Source organism: Pseudophryne corroboree, chromosome 10 (assembly GCF_028390025.1).
Source record: "Pseudophryne corroboree isolate aPseCor3 chromosome 10, aPseCor3.hap2, whole genome shotgun sequence".
Classification (NCBI taxonomy): Eukaryota; Metazoa; Chordata; class Amphibia; order Anura; family Myobatrachidae; genus Pseudophryne; species Pseudophryne corroboree.
In genome coordinates this window covers 170010262-170032001 of record NC_086453.1, presented here as the reverse complement: position 1 = coordinate 170032001, position 21740 = coordinate 170010262, and the positions used below count along the sequence as shown (strand labels likewise).

The following is a 21740-nucleotide window of genomic DNA, read 5'->3' as shown; positions in this document are numbered from 1 at the left end:
CCTCTTCTCCTACAAGAATTAAGTCTAAAACTCTATGGAATCTTTATTCGTATTTGACGTGATGGCAAGATTCATTTCATTTGTGCCAATATACTCCAAAAAGTTGTTGAAACATTCAATGTTACCATCCCAGATTATTAAAATGTCATCAATATACCTCCGATAAAAAATAATGTGACTGTTAAAATCATGACGATCATAAATGAAACTTTTTTCCCAACAACCCATGAACAGATTAGCGAAGCTGGGCGCGAAAATCGTGCCCATGGCGGTGCCACACCGCTGAAGATAAAACTGATCCAAAAATGTAAAATAATTGTGTTGAAGAATAAAAAGCATGATGTCGCAAATAAAAACCTTGTGGTTATCTGTTAGTGTGGTGTCTCTATCCAGGAATTCTTTACATGCTGCCACTCCTTTCTCGTGTTCAATACATGTGTACAACGATTGAACATCTATCGTTGCCCACATATATGAGTCCTTCCACTCTATGTCTTTCAAACAATTCAACACTGAGGTGGTGTCCTTGAGATATGAAGGTAGGTCTTTTACATAGACTTTCAAGAAAACGTCTGCATACTCGGATAAGTTGGAGGTGAGTGAATTGATACCCGCCACTATTGGTCTCCCAGGTGGGTAACCAAATTCTTGTGGATTTTTGGTAAGAAGTAGAAGATAGGGGTAGTGAGGTCTGATCTCATCAGAAACGGATATTCCTCCTTAGTAATAATTTCTGTTCTAAGACCATGTAGCAATAGTGTCCTGAGTTCTTCAATGTACTCATTTTTTGGGTCTTCTCTTAATTTGATATACGACTCATCATCTGATAACAGTCTTTCAGCTTCTGTGATATATTTGGCCCGGTCCATAATAACCAGACCCCCCCCTTTGTCAGCCTGTTTGATAATGATACCTTTGTTCTTCTGTAGATTCTTCAAAGCTTCACTCTCCCGATTGCTGATATTTTTCTCTATCTTTATTTGGTCTATATCACACAGGTCCTTTTTCACCAGCTCATAAAATATCCCGATGTTGCTTCCTTTGGATTCTAGTGGGTAACATTTAGAGGTTGGTCTCAGGCCTGATTTGGAGCGGTTTTCGTAATTGGTAATGATTGCGTCTTCCTTTTTTAGGAAATGCCTCTTGAGCGTCAGTTTCCTGACAAATTTGTTGAGGTCTATAAATGTCTCGAACTTATTGAGGCCACCTGTGGGTGCAAAGGTAAGGCCTTTATCCAACAAGGATATCTCTGGTCCTGTCAGGGTATGTTGGGATAGGTTAAAAATGCCTTTTTCTCTTGGGTCGGATGTCACATTGTTCTCTTTTTGTATTCTCTCCCTCCTGCCTCCTCTAGATCCTCTTCCTCTGTAAGTCTTCTTTTTAAAGGGGATGCATGACGAATGTCCTCCCTCACGGAGTTCCTGATCGTGTTTTTTGGCCTTGCGCCTGTTCTTTGGGATAAAAAATCCTGGTCGCTATTTGATCCATATCTTTGTAGAGCTGTAAATCTATTTGATGTCTTTATGTTACGAGTTGGGGTGTCCATGTTTTTATTCTGTGTATTGTTGCTTCTTGTGGGTACTGTTTTCCAATATCCACCTTCTGTTCTGACATTGGAATGTCCAGGCTGCCTGAATCTGCTCCAATTTTTCACGTTCCCTTTCTCGTAGTAGTCATTCTTGTCCCTTAGAAACTTTTTCTCTGTCCCTTTGGTGACCTCTTCCTCAATGCGTTCCAGCTTCTTATTTAGCACTTTTTCATTAATTTTGTAGTCCTCCTTGTCTTTATAAGGTTCTAGTTCTCTCTCTTTGGACTTGATTTTGTTTTCTAAAGATGAGAGGGATTTCTTCTTTTCGTCAATAAGGAGCTTCATTAAGTCAGTAGAACATGTGTGTAGTATTTTGTCCCATTTTTCTACGAAAGCACTATCATGGTTACCAAATGTGGGTTGTTTAAGTAGCCTGAGTCCCCTTGGTACTCTATCTACCGAAATTTAGTGCTCCAAGCCCTTAATATCCCACCATGTTTTACTTCCTTAGTAAGGAGTTTTTCTATACCCCAAAATAATTCATCTGAATCACAAGGTTGGGGTGGTTCATTGGCATTTGAACTCTCATTAAATATTTTTTGGCACCATACATTGCTTTTACTGTTACGATCTGTGTTTCTTAGCATTCTGTAAAATGTGTTTCCTCCACCAGGCCGCAATAAATGGGAACACGTTTCAGATATGCTATGTATGTAGTGAGGATAAGTTGTTTTTTAACATAAGTAATTTTTAAACACTCCCCTATGGTATTCACGGGGCGTCAGCTTTGTCCCTCAATAAAAAGCAGGGGTGGTACCTTCCCTGAAGTAAATAGTAATAATAAACAAGGGATGAGGGATGTATAGCGACCACTGGTGTTAAATCAATGTAACAAATATTAAATAATAAATAATTTATTTAGTAATAAAAACAATATATTAGCAGTAAAACATATAACCTAAAAAATGGGACAACAATACAAAACACAACTGGACTAAAGTACTTCAAATGTATAAAAACGACAATAGAATCAATAAAAAGGTAATTCCTTATCTGGAAATGAGGTAGGTACAGGTCTCCCAATGCGTTTCGTCAAATAGACTTCATCAAGGGGCTGGGGTGTACTGGGACTGACTGGTTATTTATAGTAATGACAATTAGGAACTCATGATGACATCACTTCCTGTTTCCAAAATTTGCATATCTTATAATACACTTCATATTGGATATATGTAATGCTGACACATATTGGAGCTTATTACTTGTAAATATATTAAAAAATATAAAAAAACGAGTGTCTTTTAGATGTTAAAAACAAGTCTGATGCTTGTGAAGACGGCTGGGACGATACTTCCGCCCCACTTCCGGTGTTGAGTGCTGGCCGCGTCCGTCCGCGGTTTCCGCCCCACTTCCGGGGTTTCACTGCGCACGCTCACGCCGGGAATCCGGAGGACGAGGTGATTCAAGGTTCCTGACTTGCACAGCGGTTCTACTGCGCACGCGTCCGCCGGGAATCCAGAGGACGAGTTGATTTACAATTTCTGACTTGCACAGCAGTGGCCATTTTGTTGTTGTTTTCTATATTATTTGACTGTGCGTCGGCCATCTTTGGGGAGATATTCTTCGTATTTTGATACAGTGATTGCATGTAAGACAGAATAAAACATGTTTAAGACACCAAAACTTAATTGCATTGCTTTTTTTAATGCAGGGTATGATCTTATACAGAGATAAATATATAAAGTGCATATTATTTGGCTAAGAATGCTAGTGGATGGTGCATCTGATTATAAGGGCAATAATACTTGTAAAGTGCATGTGCTTAGAGTGCCATTAGATATTGAATCTGATTGAATAGGCAAAAATGTAAAGTGCATGTAGGTGCTTGTAGTGCATCAATAAAGTGCTAATGCTATGGGGATTGTTATATAGTGGGTGATTTATCATACATCTCGTACTATATCAAAGTGCTAGTGCTAAGGGGATTTGCCATACATCTCGTACCATTATGTGATACAGTACCTGATCTTCCCAGATGGTCTCCCCCTCTGGTACTGATCAGGCCCAGCACTGCTTGGCTTCCAAGGTCGGACGTAGTTGGGCATTTCAAGTGTGGTTTGACTGTAGCAACATTAGCTGGCATTGACATTAGCCTTTTTAGCTGGCATTCTAACATATATAAAAAGAATTTACGTGACAGTGATGCTTATCTTTAAAATAATGCAGTGGGTGGGGTGGGGGAGGGGGGATGGAAAAGAGAGGGGAAAGGGGGTGGGGAGAGAGGGGGAGAGGGGAAAGGGAGGGGAGGTACGAGATGTATGATAAATCACCCACTATATAATAATCCCCATAGCATTAGCACTTTATTGATGCACTACAAGCACCTACATGCACTTTACATTATTGCCTATTTAATCAGATTCAATATCTAATGGCACTCTAAGCACATGCACTTTACAAGTATTATTGCCCTTATAATCAGATGCACCATCCACTAGCATTCTTAGCCAAATAATATGCACTTTATATATTTATCTCTGTATAAGATCATACCCTGCATTAAAAAAAGCAATACAATTAAGTTTTGGTGTCTTAAACATGTTTTATTCTGTCTTACATGCAATCACTGTATCAAAATACGAAGAATATCTCCCCAAAGATGGCCGACGCACAGTCAAATAATATAGAAAACAACAACAAAATGGCCACCGCTGTGCAAGTCAGAAATTGTAAATCAACTCGTCCTCTGGATTCCCGGCGGACGCGTGCGCAGTAGAACCGCTGTGCAAGTCAGGAACCTTGAATCACCTCGTCCTCCGGATTCCCGGCGGGCGCGTGCGCAGTGAAACCCCGGAAGTGGGGCGGAAACCGCGGACGGAAGCGGCCAGCACTCAACACCGGAAGTGGGGCGGAAGTATCGTCCCGGCCGTCTTCACAAGCATCAGACTTGTTTTTAACATCTAAAAGACACTCGTTTTTTTATATTTTTTAATATATTTACAAGTAATAAGCTCCAATATGTGTCAGCATTACATATATCCAATATGAAGTGTATTATAAGATATGCAAATTTTGGAAACAGGAAGTGATGTCATCATGAGTTCCTAATTGTCATTACTATAAATAACCAGTCAGTCCCAGTACACCCCAGCCCCTTGATGAAGTCTATTTGACGAAACGCATTGGGAGACCTGTACCTACCTCATTTCCAGATAAGGAATTACCTTTTTATTGATTCTATTGTAGTTTTTGTACATTTGAAGTACTTTAGTCCAGCTGTGTTTTGTATTGTTGTCCCATTTTTTACGTTATATGTTTTACTGCTAATATATTTTTTTTATTACTAAATAAATTGTTATTTATTATTTAATATTTGTTACATTGATTTAACACCAGTGGTCGCTATACATCCCTCATCCCTTGTTTATCATTAGTATTTACTTCAGGGAAGGTACCACCCCTGCTTTTTATTGAGGGACAAAGCTGACGCCCCGTGAATACCATAGGGGAGTGTTTAAAAATTACTTATGTTCAAAAACAACTTATCCTCACTACATACACAGCATATCTGAAACGTGTTCCCATTTATTGCGGCCTGGTGGAGGAAACACATTTTACAGAATGCTAAGAGACACAGATCGTAACAGTAAAAGCAATGTATGGTGCCAAAAAATATTTAATGAGAGTTCAAATGCCAATGAACCACCCCAACCTTGTGATTCAGATGAATTATTTTGGGGTATAGAAAAACTCCTTACTAAGGAAGTAAAACATGGTGGGATATTAAGGGCTTGGAGCACTACATTTCGGTAGATAGAGTACCAAGGGGACTCAGGCTACTTAAACAACCCACATTTGGTAACCATGATAGTGCTTTCGTAGAAAAATGGGACAAAATACTACACACATGTTCTACTGACTTAATGAAGCTCCTTATTGACGAAAATAAGAAATCCCTCTCATCTTTAGAAAACAAAATCAAGTCCAAAGAGAGAGAACTAGAACCTTATAAAGACAAGGAGGACTACAAAATTAATGAAAAAGTGCTAAATAAGAAGCTGGAACGCATTGAGGAAGAGAGGTCACCAAAGGGAAAGAGAAAAAGTTTCTAAGGGACAAGAATGACTACGAGAAAGGGAACGTGAAAAATTGGAGCAGATTCAGGCATCCTGGACATTCCAATGTCAGAACAGAAGGTGGATATTGGAAAACAGTACCCACAAGAAGCAACAATACACAGAATAAAAACATGGACACCCCAACTAGTAACATAAAGACATCAAATATATTTATAGCTCTACAAAGATACGGATCAAATAGCGACCAGGATTTTTTATCCCAAAGAACAGGCGCAAGACCAAAAAACACGATCAGGAACTTCGTGAGGGAGGACATTCGTCATGCATCCCCTTTAAAAAGAAGACTTACAGAGGAAGAGGATCTAGAGGAGGCAGGAGGGAGAGAATACAAAAAGAGAACAATGTGACAACCGACCCAAGAGAAAAAGGCATTTTTATCCTATCCCAACATACCCTGACAGGACCAGAGATATCCTTGTTGGATAAAGGCCTTACCTTTGCACCCACAGGTGGCCTAAATAAGTTCGAGACATTTATAGACCTCAACAAATTTGTCAGGACACTGACGCTCAAAAGGCATTTCCTAAAAAAGGAAGACGCAATCATTACCAATTACGAAAACCGTTCCAAATCAGGCCTGAGACCAACCTCTAAATATTACCCACTAGAATCCTAAGGAAGCAACATCGGGATATTTTATGAGCTGGTGAAAAAGGACCTGTGTGATATAGACCAAATAAAGATAAAGGAGAAAAATATCAGCAATCGGGAGAGTGAAGCTTTGAAGAATCTACAGAACAAAGGTATCATTATCAAACAAGCTGACAAAGGGGAGGGGGGTCTGGTTATTATGGACCGGGCCATATATATCACAGAAGCTGAAAGACTGTTATCAGATGATGAGTCGTATATCAAATTAAGAGGAGACCCAAAAAATGAGTACATTGAAGAACTCAGGACACTATTGCTACATGGTCTTAGAACAGAAATTATTACTAAGGAGGAATATCAGTTTCTGATGAGATCAGACCCCACTACCCCTATCTTCTACTTCTTACCAAAAATCCACAAGAATTTGGATAACCCGCCTGGGAGACCAATAGTGGCGGGTATCAATTCACTCACCTCCAACTTATCCGAGTATGCAGACGTTTTCTTGAAAGTCTATGTAAAAGACCTACCTTCATATCTCAAGGACACCACCTCAGTGTTGAATTGTTTGAAAGACAGAGTGGAAGGACTCATATATGTGGGCAACGATAGATGTTCAACCGTTGTACACATGTACTGAACATGAGAAAGGAGTGGCAGCATGTAAATAATTCCTGGATAGAGACACCACACTAACAGATAACCACAAAGTTTTTATTTGCGACATCATGCTGTTTATTCTTCAACACAATTATTTTAAATTTTTGGATCAGTTTTATCTTCAGCGGTGTGGCACCACCATGGGCACGATTTTTCGCGCCCAGCTTCGCTAATCTGTTCATGGGTTGTTGGGAAAAAAGTTTCATTTATGATCGTCATGATTTTAACAGTCACATTATTTTTTATCGGAGGTATATTGATGACATTTTAATAATCTGGGATGGTAACATTGAATGTTTCAACAACTTTTTGGAGTATATTGGCACAAATGAAATGAATCTTGCCTTCACGTCAAATACGAATAAAGATTCCATAGAGTTTTTAGACTTAATTCTTGTAGAAGAAGAGGGGAGAATTTTTACCAAGAATCATGTGAAAAAAGTTGATACCAACAGTTACCTCCACTACAAAGAAACTAGTGTTACAGCGCATATGGATTAGAAATATAAAGGTTTTTTTATTAAAACATATATATAAAATATGCAATTTATACCACCGGCCGGTCAATTTACCGTTGCAATAATTAATTTACATATGAACTGGATGTAACATTCATTATAACAAGTTACTCTGTATCTCCTTAGAATTTCTTGACAACACCTGTTGTAATGGTTAAAATGTAACTTATCCAATGCTTACTGAGGCTAAATAGCACACACAGTTCTTTTCTGTGAGACTGTATGACAGTCACTTTAGTGAAAAAAATTAAATAGGGTTATTTCTCACATTAGATGTGGGTTTTTACACTGTCCCATTTATATAGCCACAGCCTGTGGATAATGTGAGCCAATGTTTCCTCTAAAAGTGTGTCTGGCCAGACATTTATGCAATGCGGTCTCACCACTCCTATGTATGGATTATTTCACCAAGAATGTCCTCCCCGGCTGCTGGTGCTTTCAACCTTTATCGTGCAGTCATCTCTGGGGGATCATCAGTAAAGGTGAAAAGTTCCTGGAGCGTTAATGTTGGTTATCGAGACCTCCGGATAGTGGTATGAACAGCAATTTAGATGAGTAATTGACGCGTTTCCCCACCTCCCTCCGGACTCAGCGGCTGGTATAAATTGCATATTTTATATATGTTTTAATAAAAAAACCTTTATATTTCTAATCCATATGCGCTGTAACACTAGTTTCTTTGTTGCTTGTTTGATTTTTTAATCTAATAGGGGTGAGTAGCCCTATGTTACTGGCAGCATATTGATTGGAGTGACAGAGCGCTAGATCTAGTATTAGTTGTTTGGTATTGTTACCTCCACTACAAGACCAACCATCTTAAGAGATGGAAGGACAACATTCCATTCTCCCAATTTAGCAGAATTAAAAGGAACTGCAGCAGACCAGAAGAATGCCAATCACAACTTCAGATGTATAAGACTAGATTCAAGAACAAAGACTACCCCGATACCATCCTAGAAGAAGCCATCACCAAAACCAATGAAGTGGAGAGGTCAAACTGCTGGAATATAAAACTAAGGACGCAACAAAAGACTCCATAGCCTTCATAACCACCTGCAGCCGACATGAGAAATCCATTAGAGATTCTTTCAGGAACCACTGGAAAATACTACAAATGGATCCTATTCTTAAGGAGATTCTCCCTCCTCGCCCAGAAATTATATTAAAAAAATCACGGAATCTGAAAGACATCCTGGCCCCAAGTATGCTGACAACTGAACAGGAAAAAAAGACCCCTCCTGGCCCAAGTGTTTGGGCTCTTACAAGTGCGGACGTTGCAACGTCTGCAAGTTTCTACACCCAAACAGGAAAACCTTTACGGATGGAGAAAAAAAGGAGTATAAGATTAAAGATTATATGAACTGTAATACTCAATCAGTAATATATCTACTGGAATGCGACTGTGGAAAAAAGTACATCGGAAAAACGAAACGACCTCTGAAGCTGAGGATACAGGAACACATCAGAAACATCAAGAATAAAGTAGAAAGTCATGCCGTATCCAAACACTTCAATCTGGTGCACAATTCCAATCCAGAGGCATTAACCTTCAAGGCCATTGAACTGGTTAAATTGGGCGAAAGAGGAGGCGATCTAGCCAACAAGCTGTCTCGTCGCGAAATGTTCTGGATTTTCCAACTCCAGACATTACAGCCGATGGGATTCAACAATAATTATGAAATCGCCCCTTTCTTATAAAATCTTATTAGTGCGTATTGAAGATTTCTGCCCACTCACTTCCCTCCTCCCCCAGTCCCCTCCCGCACTCCCTTCCCCTCCCCTCCCCCACCCACTGCATTATTTTAAAGATAAGCATTACTGTCACGTAAATTCTTTTTATATATGTTAGAATGCCAGCTAAAAAGGCTAATGTCAATGCCAGCTAATGTTGCTACAGTCAAACCACACTGGAAATGCCCAACTACGTCCGATCTTGGAAGCCAAGCAGTGCTGGGCCTGATCAGTACCAGAGGGGGAGACCATCTGGGAAGATCAGCTACTGTATCACATAATGGTACGAGATGTATGGCAAATCCCCATAGCACTAGCACTTTATTGATATAGTACGAGATGTACGATAAATCACCCACTATATAATAATCCCCATAGCATTAGCACTTTATTGATGCACTACAAGCACCTACATTTTTGCATATTCAATCAGATTCAATATCTAATGGCACTCTAAGCACATGCACTTTACAAGTATTATTGCCCTTATAATCAGATGCACCATCCACTAGCATTCTTAGCCAAATAATATGCACTTTATATATTTATCTCTGTATAAAATCATACCCTGCATTAAAAAAAGCAATACAATTAAGTTTTGGTGTCTTAAACATGTTTTATTCTGTCTTACAAGCAATCACTGTATCAAAATACGAAGAATATCTCCCCAAAGATGGCCGACGCACAGTCAAATAATATAGAAAACAACAACAAAATGGCCACCGCTGTGCAAGTCAGAAATTGTAAATCAACTCGTCCTCTGGATTCCCGGCGGACGCGCGCGCAGTAGAACCGCTGTGCAAGTCAGGAACCTTGAATCACCTCGTCCTCCGGATTCCCGGCGGGCGCGTGCGCAGTGAAACCCCGGAAGTGGGGCGGAAACCGCGGACGGACGCGGCCAGCACTCAACACCGGAAGTGGGGCGGAAGTATCGTCCCGGCCGTCTTCACAAGCATCAGACTTGTTTTTAACATCTAAAAGACACTCTTTTTTTATATTTTTTTAATATATTTACAAGTAATAAGCTCCAATATGTGTCAGCATTACATATATCCAATATGAAGTGTATTATAAGATATGCAAATTTTGGAAACAGGAAGTGATGTCATCATGAGTTCCTAATTGTCATTACTATAAATAACCAGTCAGTCCCAGTACACCCCAGCCCCTTGATGAAGTCTATTTGACGAAACGCGTTGGTAGACCTGTACCAACCTCATTTCCAGATAAGGAATTACCTTTTTATTGATTCTATTGTAGATTTTATACATTTTAAGTACTTTAGTCCAGCTGTGTATTGTATTGTTGTCCCATTTTTTACGTTATATGTTTTACTGCTAATATATTGTTTTTATTACTAATAAATTGTTATTTATTATTTAATATTTGTTACATTGACTTAACACCAGTGGTCGCTATACATCCCTCATCCCTTGTTTATCATTATATATATATATATATATATATATATATATATATATAGGCAAAAAAGGAGATTCACTGATTGACTCATCACAAAATCTCTTAAACCACAAGGCCTACAATCTTGAAACTTGGCAGGTAGCTTTTCCTTAGATCCCAGGTGCTTGCTATGAACCGGTTTTACAAATATCACTCTTCATCCACGGAAATCGCCAAAAAATATATAAGGAGACAGCATAACTCCGGAATGGCTGGAGCAATGTACACATAAAGTGGCACACATATGACTTACAATATGGGAACAAAAACTGTGGGGGTAAGACACCCCTAGCACCCTTAAAGGTGGGGCAGCAGCACAGAGTATATCAGGAGACCGCATAACTCCGGAGTGCCTGGACCAATTTACACCAAATTTGGTACACATATGACTTACAATATGTTAACAAACACTGTAGGGGTAAGACACCCCTAGGGGTGGGACAGCAGCACAGAGTATTTCAGGAGACAGCATAACTCTGGAATGCCTGAACCAATTTACACCAAACTTGGTACACACATGACTCACAATCTGGGAACAAACACTGTGGGGGTCAGGCACCCCTAGGGGTGAGGCAGCACAGAGTGTTTCATCAGACAGCATAACTCTTGAATGCCTGAAACAATTTACACCTAACTTGGTACACATATGACTTACAATTTGGGAACAAACACTGTGGGGGTGGGTCAGCAGCACAGGCTATAACAGGAAATGCATGATATGTCAGTGACGACAGGGCTACATGTGACCATGGTAGTGACATGATGTGAGGAGGGGAATGGAGGTAGCTGGCAGCCTCACACTGAGAGTTATATAGTGGGAGGAGGAGGGTCCCCAGGAGCATACAGTATATTAGGAGATGCATAATATGTCAGGCAGGACAGGGCTGCATGTGACAGGGGCAGTGACATGATGTGAGGAGGGGAATGGAGGTAGCACGAACCCACACACTGAGAGTTATTTAGTGGAAGTAGCAGGGTCCAGCAGCAGCAGCAGCACAGAGGATATCAGGAGATGCATAATGTGCTGCGCTAAGAAACTGTAAATAAATTGATAATTTCACAGGGGCACTGACATGATGTGAGCAGGGGAATGGAGCCAGCAGAAAGCCACAGACAGAGTTGTATAATGTGAATAGCAGAGTCCTTTTGGGGACCAAAAAGGGGTCTGGCCACTACACAAAGTGGGTCAATGAAGCAAGATATTCCTATATACTAGATCTCCAACCAATGTAAATTAACCGACAACTATAATTCTAATTTACCATCCTGATCCCGTAGGGAAGCACGGGTATTCAGCTAGTGTTAGTATACTGTAGAAAATGCACCTAAGTGTGCAAAACTGAAGAAAGGTGAAGTCCCATCCAGAGTGTTTAAGATGTCACAGATACACGAATCCTTCTTTACTTGGCTCCCCACACATGACAGATAAAAAGGTGCTCAGATGTATACTTACTTTAAACAAGCAGGTTATGTTCCCATAAAGGTATCTTTAGCTTCTTCTATACTCCATATTACCGATAGATTAAATCCACACATATACTCCAACCAGTAAAAACAATAACACTCTTTATTAAAAGTGAATGAGGCTTATTCACAGTGTGGTCAAACACATGCGCAAACCACTATTAAGATGGAACCCAGGTATAGAACAGTGCGATTAATATTTTAAGAGACTGGATCATGATTTACTGACAGTTAAAGCAACCAATAGAAATAATACTGATAAAAACACACGGATCAATAAAACAGGTCCAGACACTAGAAATGCTGAATCAGGAAACTACACTACCCACAATTCCCAGAAGAAGACCAGCAATTGGTTGAAACGCGTTGGAGAGAACAGACAGCAAATGAGCAGAGATCTGTGCACGTACCGACTGAGAAGTCGTCAGCGGCAACACGAACTGAGAAGAAAGCCCCCATCCGTGTGGATCGCCGTGGGTAAGTCTCCGTAGTGGAGAGGCGCTGCAGGGAAAAGCTGAAAAGCCAGACCTAACAACCCCTCTCCCCAGACCACGGTCATCTCCTGCCGGTGTTCCAAGTCCTAGTGGAAGCTCACTTTGCGAACGATCCCCTAGATGGCGGTCCCCATCGAGAGAACGGCCAGTCCGGAGCACAGCAGCATCCGGGACGGAGGCATAAAGCTCAGCGAGACCCTGCTACTACAAGGTATTTCCAGTGAGTGAGCGGGATGCCGCCACTCGCCATCCATATTGAACAGTCACTACAGCCTTCATTTATGTACTTCATATTACCATTCGGAGCCTCAAAGTATTAATACCAACAGAGACTACTTACCCTTATTCAGCAATTCCTGGACTGTGTTCAGTACACTCAATAATAGGACTTTAGTACCTACCGGTAAATCCTTTTCTCTTAGTCCGTAGAGGATGCTGGGGACTCCAAAAGGACCATGGGGTATAGACGGATCCGCAGGAGCTTGGGCACACTATAAAGACTTAAACTGGGTGTGAACTGGCTCCTCCCTCTATGCCCCTCCTCCAGACCTCAGTTAGAAAACTGTGCACAGGAGAGATGGACATTTCGAGGAAAGAATTTATTGTTATAAACACGGTGAGTGTCCTACCAGCTCACACCTCAAACACACCGTAGAACGTGGCATTCAGTAGAATACCAGCCACGGCATGAAAAAAACACAGCCACATGCTGAGAGAATATGTAACACAAACCGTGTGTCCACATAAGCAAAAATAAGACCCCGCATGCCATGGCATGAAAAACGGTAGCAACCGCCTGACAGAGAAGACACACCACCAGGGTGTAACCAAAAACACTAACTGCAGACACCGTACGCACTGGGACGGGCACCCAGCATCCTCTACGGACTAAGAGAAAAGGATTTACCGGTAGGTACTAAAATCCTATTTTCTCATACGTCCTAGAGGATGCTGGGGACTCCAAAAGGACCATGGGGTTTATACCAAAGCTCCAAAACAGGCGGGAGAGTACGGACGACTCTGCAGCACCGAATGAGCAAACAAAAGGTCCCCAACAATCATGGTATCAAACTCGTAGAGCATAGCAAAAGCATTTGATCCCGACCAATAATCCGCTCGGCAAAGTTGAACCGCCCAGACTCCTCGGGTATCCGCCCAAGAAGAGCCTATCTTTTCATTAGAATGGGCTTCCACCGACTTTGGTCATGGCAATCCAACCGTAGAACAAACATGCCAAATCGTATCACAGATTCAGCGTGTAACAGACTGCATACTGCAGTCGCCCCAAGCATGTTGGGAGCATACCGGACAAACAGAGCCTCTGTTTCTCCAAACTGAGCCAAATTGGCGACCTAAATATTCAAATCCCGGTAACACCGAGAGACTTTGAATCAGCTAATGCCTAAGTAACCACCGGCATCAAAAATAGACTGTTTTCTGCGAAACCCAGAAACCACTCTTTGGCAGAACTACAATCCGAGTTCACAATTCCTCTCTATCCACCTGGAAGATCAAACAAGGCTCTTGTGAGACAAAACCACTACTTCCGACACCCGCCTTGCGGACGCCAAAGCCAATAGCATGACCACTTTCCAAGAGAGAATTTTTTTTAAAGAAAATAATAAGGCCATACTGCACCGAAATGGAGCCTAACTGGAGGCCTGCATCCACACCGGCTTGTAATTATGGATAAGAATGACCTAGCTGAAAGTCTTCCATAGGAACCATCCTGGATTCACACCAAGACACAGAATTACGCCAACCACGGCGGTAAGGCTTTGCCGTTACTTCTGTCCTAGCCTGAAACATTGAGGAAATAGCATCACTGAGAACATCCTTCCGGCTTAGGATATGGCATTCAACCGCCACGCCGTCAGACGCAGTCGCGGAAGTCTTGATACACGCCCTGATCTAGTTGTAACAGTTCCTCACGTAAAGGAAGAGGGCAGGAATCTCCCATGAGCAAATCATGAAAAACTGGATAGCAAAACCTCCTTGGCTAGATCAGATCCGAGAGGATCGCCTGAACCTTTGTTCTTCTCACGTTTATCACCTTCAGAAAAAATGAGAGGTGAGGCCACATAGACTGACTAAAAACACCCACGGTGTCACGAGGGTGTCCCTTGACCTGAAACAATATCCCTGAGGCCTCTCGTTGTAGCGAGACGCCAACATGACCAATTGCGACCCTCCACAAAAAGTTGTCACGTCTGTGAAAACTTCTCGACGATGACTGAATTTTTCCCGGATGGAGATCGCGTCAGCAGAGGAAATCTATTTCTCCTTCGCTTACCACCAGAACAAATACTACCAGACTTTTCGCCCCACGGCAAAACTGTGCATCTTCTGCCATTGCCGCTTTGCTCCTTGTTCCGTCATAGCGGCTTACTTACGCCACTGCTGACAAGTGGTCTGGCAGAACTAACATGGGCCGAACACGAAGAATACGTTCGTCGAAAATATCTCTTAAATCAAGAAAGCTTATTGCAGACAAGCTTTCCAACTTAACCTTAACCTCTGGAAATACGTCCCTTGCAAGGCCTGCTTCCCAGCCTCGGAGATCTGTATGCACGGATACCAGGATCTAAACCTGGATCCTGAACCTTCATCCCTCTAGAAGGAGAGAACCGAGCAGACACCACAGGAATGATGTCCTGGCCTTTAGGATTATATTCCGGTGCATGTGCAGGTGAAACCCGGACCACAATTCCAACTGGCCCCTTGAAAGCCACTCTGGCAGTAGACCTGCTTACCAAAACAGGCCTCGTAGGCCGCACCCATCTGTTTTAGTAACAGAACATATTGATGAAGTGTCCCAGCAAAGCTGATCCAACTATGGATCCTCAGACCTCTTTCCACAGGAAAAACACTGAACATTAACCTGTCAGTATCTACTCTGAAACCCACCTCCGACAACTGTGTCGGTGGGAACAACAGCCAATCCCTGTGTTGAATAACGGTCAGAGAGAAACATCGATTTGCACCTTTATACAGGGACAACCGGACAATGTCCTGAACCTGATGCACCTCTGTATGACGCAGAGTACTACCTCCCCATCCAGAGGGGAACGGCAAGATCTATTAGAAAAACAGTAAGGGGAACAACTGTAACTCAGAATGCTCCCCTTTTGGATTCTATAAATAACTCACAAGTATTAGTCTATAACTGGACTAACTGAAATTATTAGACGAGCGCTCACCGGAGTGGGAACTAGCCAGATAAACTCAGCGACAAGTGGTGGATGTGTTGGAAACAGAAAACGACATCCACTTCTGCGAACCTACCAAGGCTGCAGAACTCTTACCTTTCAACCTTCCACTGTCTGCACAGAAAAGGAAAAAAGAACGGTATAGAACCGGTTAAAACGACTGCATCCCACAAAAAAATGCGTCACCAACCGTTGTGAAGGAGGCTAACTCACGAAGTTAGACTTACCAGTTGCATCCGCCGAGAGTGACTGAACAGAGGGCTCACCAAACAGCTGTATACCTCCCCCGAGTATCTCTCGAAGACAACCTCAGAATTTTCCCGGCTACACCTCCTGCTGGCACGTGGCAGCCTGCTGCAATGTTCTAAAGTAGAATCAACATAAGCAAGCTTACCCACTCTGGGTAGGGTAATTCTATCGGATGCCTACCTGAATACAACACTCCCTCATGTGCATGCAATGCAAATAAGGCCAAAGTATAGAAATAAAATATCACTTAGCTTCCTGTGTATGATCCTTTGCGACCGTGCTCTGCGTCGACCAGGAGTTGACTGCTGTAATGTTCTCTCCGCGTCGGGAAGAGAATGATATTCGGACTCCTTGAGAGGATCGAAAACCAACTCGTCACGGTCAATCTAGAGCTTACTCAACAGAGCGATCAGCACATGAGAAGAAAACCATTATCTTAGCATTCATGGATATACATAATGTAATACACAATAAAACAAACATATCCTAACCATGCATATATAAACATATATCTACATATATATACATATAGATATAACCTATATGCAAGTGGATTGTCCAGACCCGTCAGGTCCCAGTAATGTGTTGTGAATGTGTATGACCATGTACTGACGTGCCCCCGATGTGGATCTACCAGGAACGTTATGGTCGACAGAAACTGAGTAAATGTCGACAGCAAGGAATAGTAAGCGGGCAAAAAATAATAATAATCTTGGAACCCCGAGGGGTCTGAGGGAAGTATACATATACAATTTCAATAACACTCCCCCCACATACACCTATATATATATATATATATATATATATATATATATATATATATATATACACACACAAGTACAGGTACAAGGCAATAACAGCCTGTTAATTTTTTTACCCCGGAAATACAGTTGATGCAGACAGGGCATCCACCACCAACTGTGTCTCCCCTAGCGTGTTTACTTGTTTTCAAGCACACAAAACCAACCTGCTAATACTTAATTTTTCGAATCAAGTACCGCCAAGCGTCGGCGAAGCCGACAGTTATCCCCACAGCAGCTAGTGACAAAGCCCTCACACCTGTCGACATATGTCGACTAACCGATAGTAGGTAAAAGACAGGGAAACAGTGAAGTTATGTATCACAACAAGGATTATGCGTCCATTATTAAACATAATGCTATATGACACCCATGTAGCATTAAAAACACTGTGCCCCCACTCCTTACTATACAGTAAATCCTGGTGGGGACCTGAGGAAAATGGCGCTGACTCCTCTGTGAGGGCTAAGCTCCACCCCGCTCAATTATATAAATATATAATACCCTAAAAACTAGCTGGGGACCCTTTATACAGGGGGTAACCCCCTGTATAACTTACTTTTTGTCCCAATGCAGCCCAGGGCGCCCCCCCTGCGCCCTGCACACACGGAAACCGTTGGTGTGTGGGAGCTATGGACCGCAGCGTGCACGCTGCGGTCTCCCGGCGGGGCGAAGACACCCGGTGTCCAGGTATGCTTCTCCGCCCGGGATCCTTTTATAAATGCCGCCCAGGGCGCTCCCCCCCAGCGCCCTGCAGGCCGACGGGGAGCGGGAGCAGAGAGCGCAGTGCTACCGCTGCCGCTCCCTCCCGTTCGCGGCACACTGGCGGGGCGGGCGCCGAAGCATGTCCCCCCCGCCAGTGATTACATCTGTTAAATGCTGCCCAGGGAGCTCCCCCCCAGCGCCCTGCAGGCCCGGTGGAGTGCGGTAGCCGGGAGCGCAGCGCTACCGCTGCTGCTCCCTCCCGTTCACGGCGCACTGGCGGGGCAGGCACCAAAGTATGTCCCCCCGCCAGTGAAGTACAGAATTTATGCTATATGCTGCCCAGGGCGCTCCCCCACCAGCGCCCTGCACCCTGCAGGTGATGGTAAGTGCCGGAGCAGGGAGTCAGCGCTACCGCTGTCTCTCCCCCCTGCAGCACCCTGGCGGGGTGAACATAAGCTCCCCCCCAGCGCCCTGCACCCTGCCAGAGACGTTGGTGTGTGGGAGCCTGGAGCGCAGCCCTACCGCTGCTGTTACCTCCGTTACTGAAGTCTTCTGCCGTCACTGAAGTCTTCTTTTCTTCCAATACTCACCCAGCTTCTTTCTTCCGGCTTTTGTGAGGGGATTGACGGCGTGGCTCCGGGAACAAGCAGCTAGGCGCACCAAGTGATCGAATCCTCTGGAGCTAATGGTGTCCAGTAGCCGAGAAGCAGAGCCTTTAAATTAAGAAGAAGTAGGTCCTGCTTCTCTCCCCTCACTCCCACGATGCAGGGAGCCTGTAGCCAGCAGGTCAGCCTGAAAATAAATAACCTAACAAAGTCTTTCAGGGAAACTCAGGAGAGCTCCCCTAGTGTGTGACCCATCACTCCTGGGCACAAAGTCTAACTGAGGTCTGGAGGAGGGGCATAGAGGGAGGAGCCAGTTCACACCCAGTTTAAGTCTTTATAGTGTGCACCAGCTCCTGCGGATCCGTCTATACCCCGTGGTCCTTTTGGAGTCCCCAGCATCCTCTAGGACGTATGAGAAATATATATTTTTTGATCTTTTTGAATTATTTGTGTAAAAAATTTTTGAGACATTTTATATTACTTCATTAATCATTCATTGAATTTCATCAAATACTCCATATTCTTCTTTCCTACATTTACATTATTTTCTTTCCCTCTATTTTCTTGTTTTCCTTCCCCCTTTCTTCTTCATCAAATCCCCTCCTTTCTTCTTGTCATGTATTTTACCCCTTTCAAGCTATTGATACCTGCACAATTTTCGTATTTGTATACTAACATGATATCAATAATTTATACGAATTGTTAAAGTGACATATTCTTTTAAGTAAAAGTTATTCATCATTAAAATAAGAATTTACTTACCGATAATTCTATTTCTCGTAGTCCGTAGTGGATGCTGGGAACTCCGTAAGGACCATGGGGAATAGCGGCTCCGCAGGAGACAGGGCACATCTAAAGAAAGCTTTAGGATCACCTGGTGTGCACTGGCTCCTCCCCCCATGACCCTCCTCCAAGCCTCAGTTAGGATACTGTGCCCGGACGAGCGTACACAATAAGGAAGGATTTTGAATCCCGGGTAAGACTCATACCAGCCACACCAATCACACTGTACAACTTGTGATCTGAACCCAGTTAACAGCATGATAATAGAGAAGCCTCTATAAAAGATGGCTCACTACAACAATAACCCGAATTTTTTGGTAACAATAATTATGTACCAGTATTGCAGACAATCCGCACTTGGGATGGGCGCCCAGCATCCACTACGGACTACGAGAAATAGAATTATCGGTAAGTAAATTCTTATTTTCTCTGACGTCCTAGTGGATGCCGGGAACTCCGTAAGGACCATGGGGATTATACCAAAGCTCCCAAACGGGCGGGAGAGTGCGGATGACTCTGCAGCACCGAATGAGAGAACTCCAGGTCCTCCTCAGCCAGGGTATCAAATTTGTAGAATTTTACAAACGTATTTGCTCCTGACCAAGTAACTGCTCGGCAAAGTTGTAAAGCCGAGACCCCTCGGGCAGCTGCCCAAGATGAGCCCACCTTCCTTGTGGAGTGGGCATTTTAAGATTTTTGGCTGTGGCAGGCCTGCCACAGAATGTGCAAGCTGAATTGTACTACAAATCCAACGAGCAATCGTCTGCTTAGAAGCAGGAGCACCCAGTTTGTTGGGTGCATACAGGATAAACAGCGAGTCAGATTTTCTGACTCCAGCCGTCCTGGAAACATATATTTACAGGGCCCTGACCACGTCAAGCAACTTGGAATCCTCCAAGTCCTTAGTAGCCGCAGGTACCACAATAGGTTGCTTCATGTGAAATGCAGAAACCACCTTAGGTAGAAATTGAGGACAAGTCCTCAATTCTGCCCTGTCAGAATGAAATATTAAATAAGGGCTTTTATATGATAAAGCCGCCAATTCTGACACACGCCTGGCTGAAGCCAGGGCTAACAGCATCGTCACCTTCCATGTGAGATATTTTAAGTCCACAGTGGTGAGTGGTTCAAACCAATGTGACTTTAGGAAACTCAACACAACATTGAGATCCCAAGGTGCCACTGGAGGCACAAAAGGAGGCTGTATATGCAGTACCCCTTTTACAAATGTCTTAACTTCAGGCACTGAAGCCAGTTCCTTTTGGAAGAAAATCGACAGGGCCGAAAATTGAACCTTAATGGACCCTAATTTTAGGCCCATAGACAGTCCTGTTTGCAGGAAATGGAGGAAACGACCCAGTTGAAATTCCTCTGTAGGGGCCTTCTTGGCCTCCCACCACGCAACATATTTTCGCCAAATGCGGTGATAATGTTTTGCGGTTACGTCCTTCCTGGCCTTGACCAGGATAGGGATGACTTCATCTGGAATGCCTTTTTCCTTCAGGATCCGGCGTTCAACCACCAAGCCATCAAACGCAGCCGCGGTAAGTCTTGGAACAAACCAGGCCCCTGCTGGAGCAGGTCCTTTCTTAGAGGTAGAGGCCACGGTTCGTCCGTGAGCATCTCTTGAAGTTCCGGATACCAAGTTCTTCTTGGCCAATCCGGAGCCACGAGTATCGTTCTTACTCCCCTTTGCCGTATAATTCTCAGTACTTTTGGTATGAGAGGCAGAGGAGGGAACACATACACTGACTGGAACACCCACGGTGTTACCAGAGCGTCCACAGCTATTGCCTGAGGGTCTCTTGACCTGGCGCAATACCGGTCTAGTTTTTTGTTGAGGCGGGACGCCATCATATCCACCTTTGGTTTTTCCCAACGGTTCACAATCATGTGGAAGACTTCTGGATGAAGTCCCCACTCTCCCGGGTGTAGATCGTGTCTGCTGAGGAAGTCTGCTTCCCAGTTGTCCACTCCCGGAATGAACACTGCTGACAGTGCTATCACATGATCTTCCGCCCAGCGAAGAATCCTTGCAGCTTCTGCCATTGCCCCCCTGCTTCCCGTGCCGCCCTGTCTGTTTACGTGGGCGACTGACGTGATGTTGTCCGATTGGATCAATACCGCCTGACCCTGAAGCAGGGGTTTCGCTTGACTTAGGGCATTGTAAATGGCCCTTAGTTCCAGAATGTTTATATGAAGAGATGTCTCCAGGCTTGACCATAAGCCCTGGAAATTCCTTCCCTGTGTGACTGCTCCCCAGCCTCGCAGGCTGGCATCCGTGGCCACCAGGACCCAGTCCCGAATGCCGAATCTGCGGCCCTCTAGAAGATGAGCACTCTGCAACCACCACAGGAGGGATACCCTTGTCCCCGGTGACAGGGTTATCCGCTGAAGCATCTGAAGATGCGACCCGGACCATTTGTCCAGTAGGTTCCACTGGAAAGTCTTGCGTGGAATCTGCCGAATGGGATTGCTTCGTAGGAAGCCACCATTTTTACCCAGAACCCTTGTGCATTGATGCACTGAGACTTGGTTCGGTTTTAGGAGGTTCCTGACTAGCTCGGATAACTCCCTGGCTTTCTCCTCCGGGAGAAACACCTTCTTTCTGGACTGTGTCCAGGATCATCCCTAGGAACAGAAGACAAGTCGTCGGAACCAGCTGCGATTTTGGAATATTGAGAATCCAATCGTGCTGCCGCAACACTACCTGAGATAGTGCTACACCGACTTCCAAGTGTTCCCTGGATCTTACCCTTATCAGGGAATCGTCCAAGTAAGGGATAACTAAAATTTCCTTCCT

General features: G+C 43.5%; 1 protein-coding gene and 2 pseudogenes across 10 annotated transcripts in view; 1 reads left to right on the top strand and 2 right to left on the bottom strand.

Moving 5' to 3' along the window:
* The window catches only part of KAZN (kazrin, periplakin interacting protein), an 847756-nt gene that overhangs the window by 49812 nt on the left and 776204 nt on the right, over positions 1 to 21740 (bottom strand). The gene's annotated exons all lie outside the window — the stretch shown is intronic.
* Positions 3539 to 3657, bottom strand: LOC134968155 (5S ribosomal RNA; annotated as a pseudogene).
* LOC134968356 (5S ribosomal RNA) lies at positions 9326 to 9444 on the top strand (annotated as a pseudogene).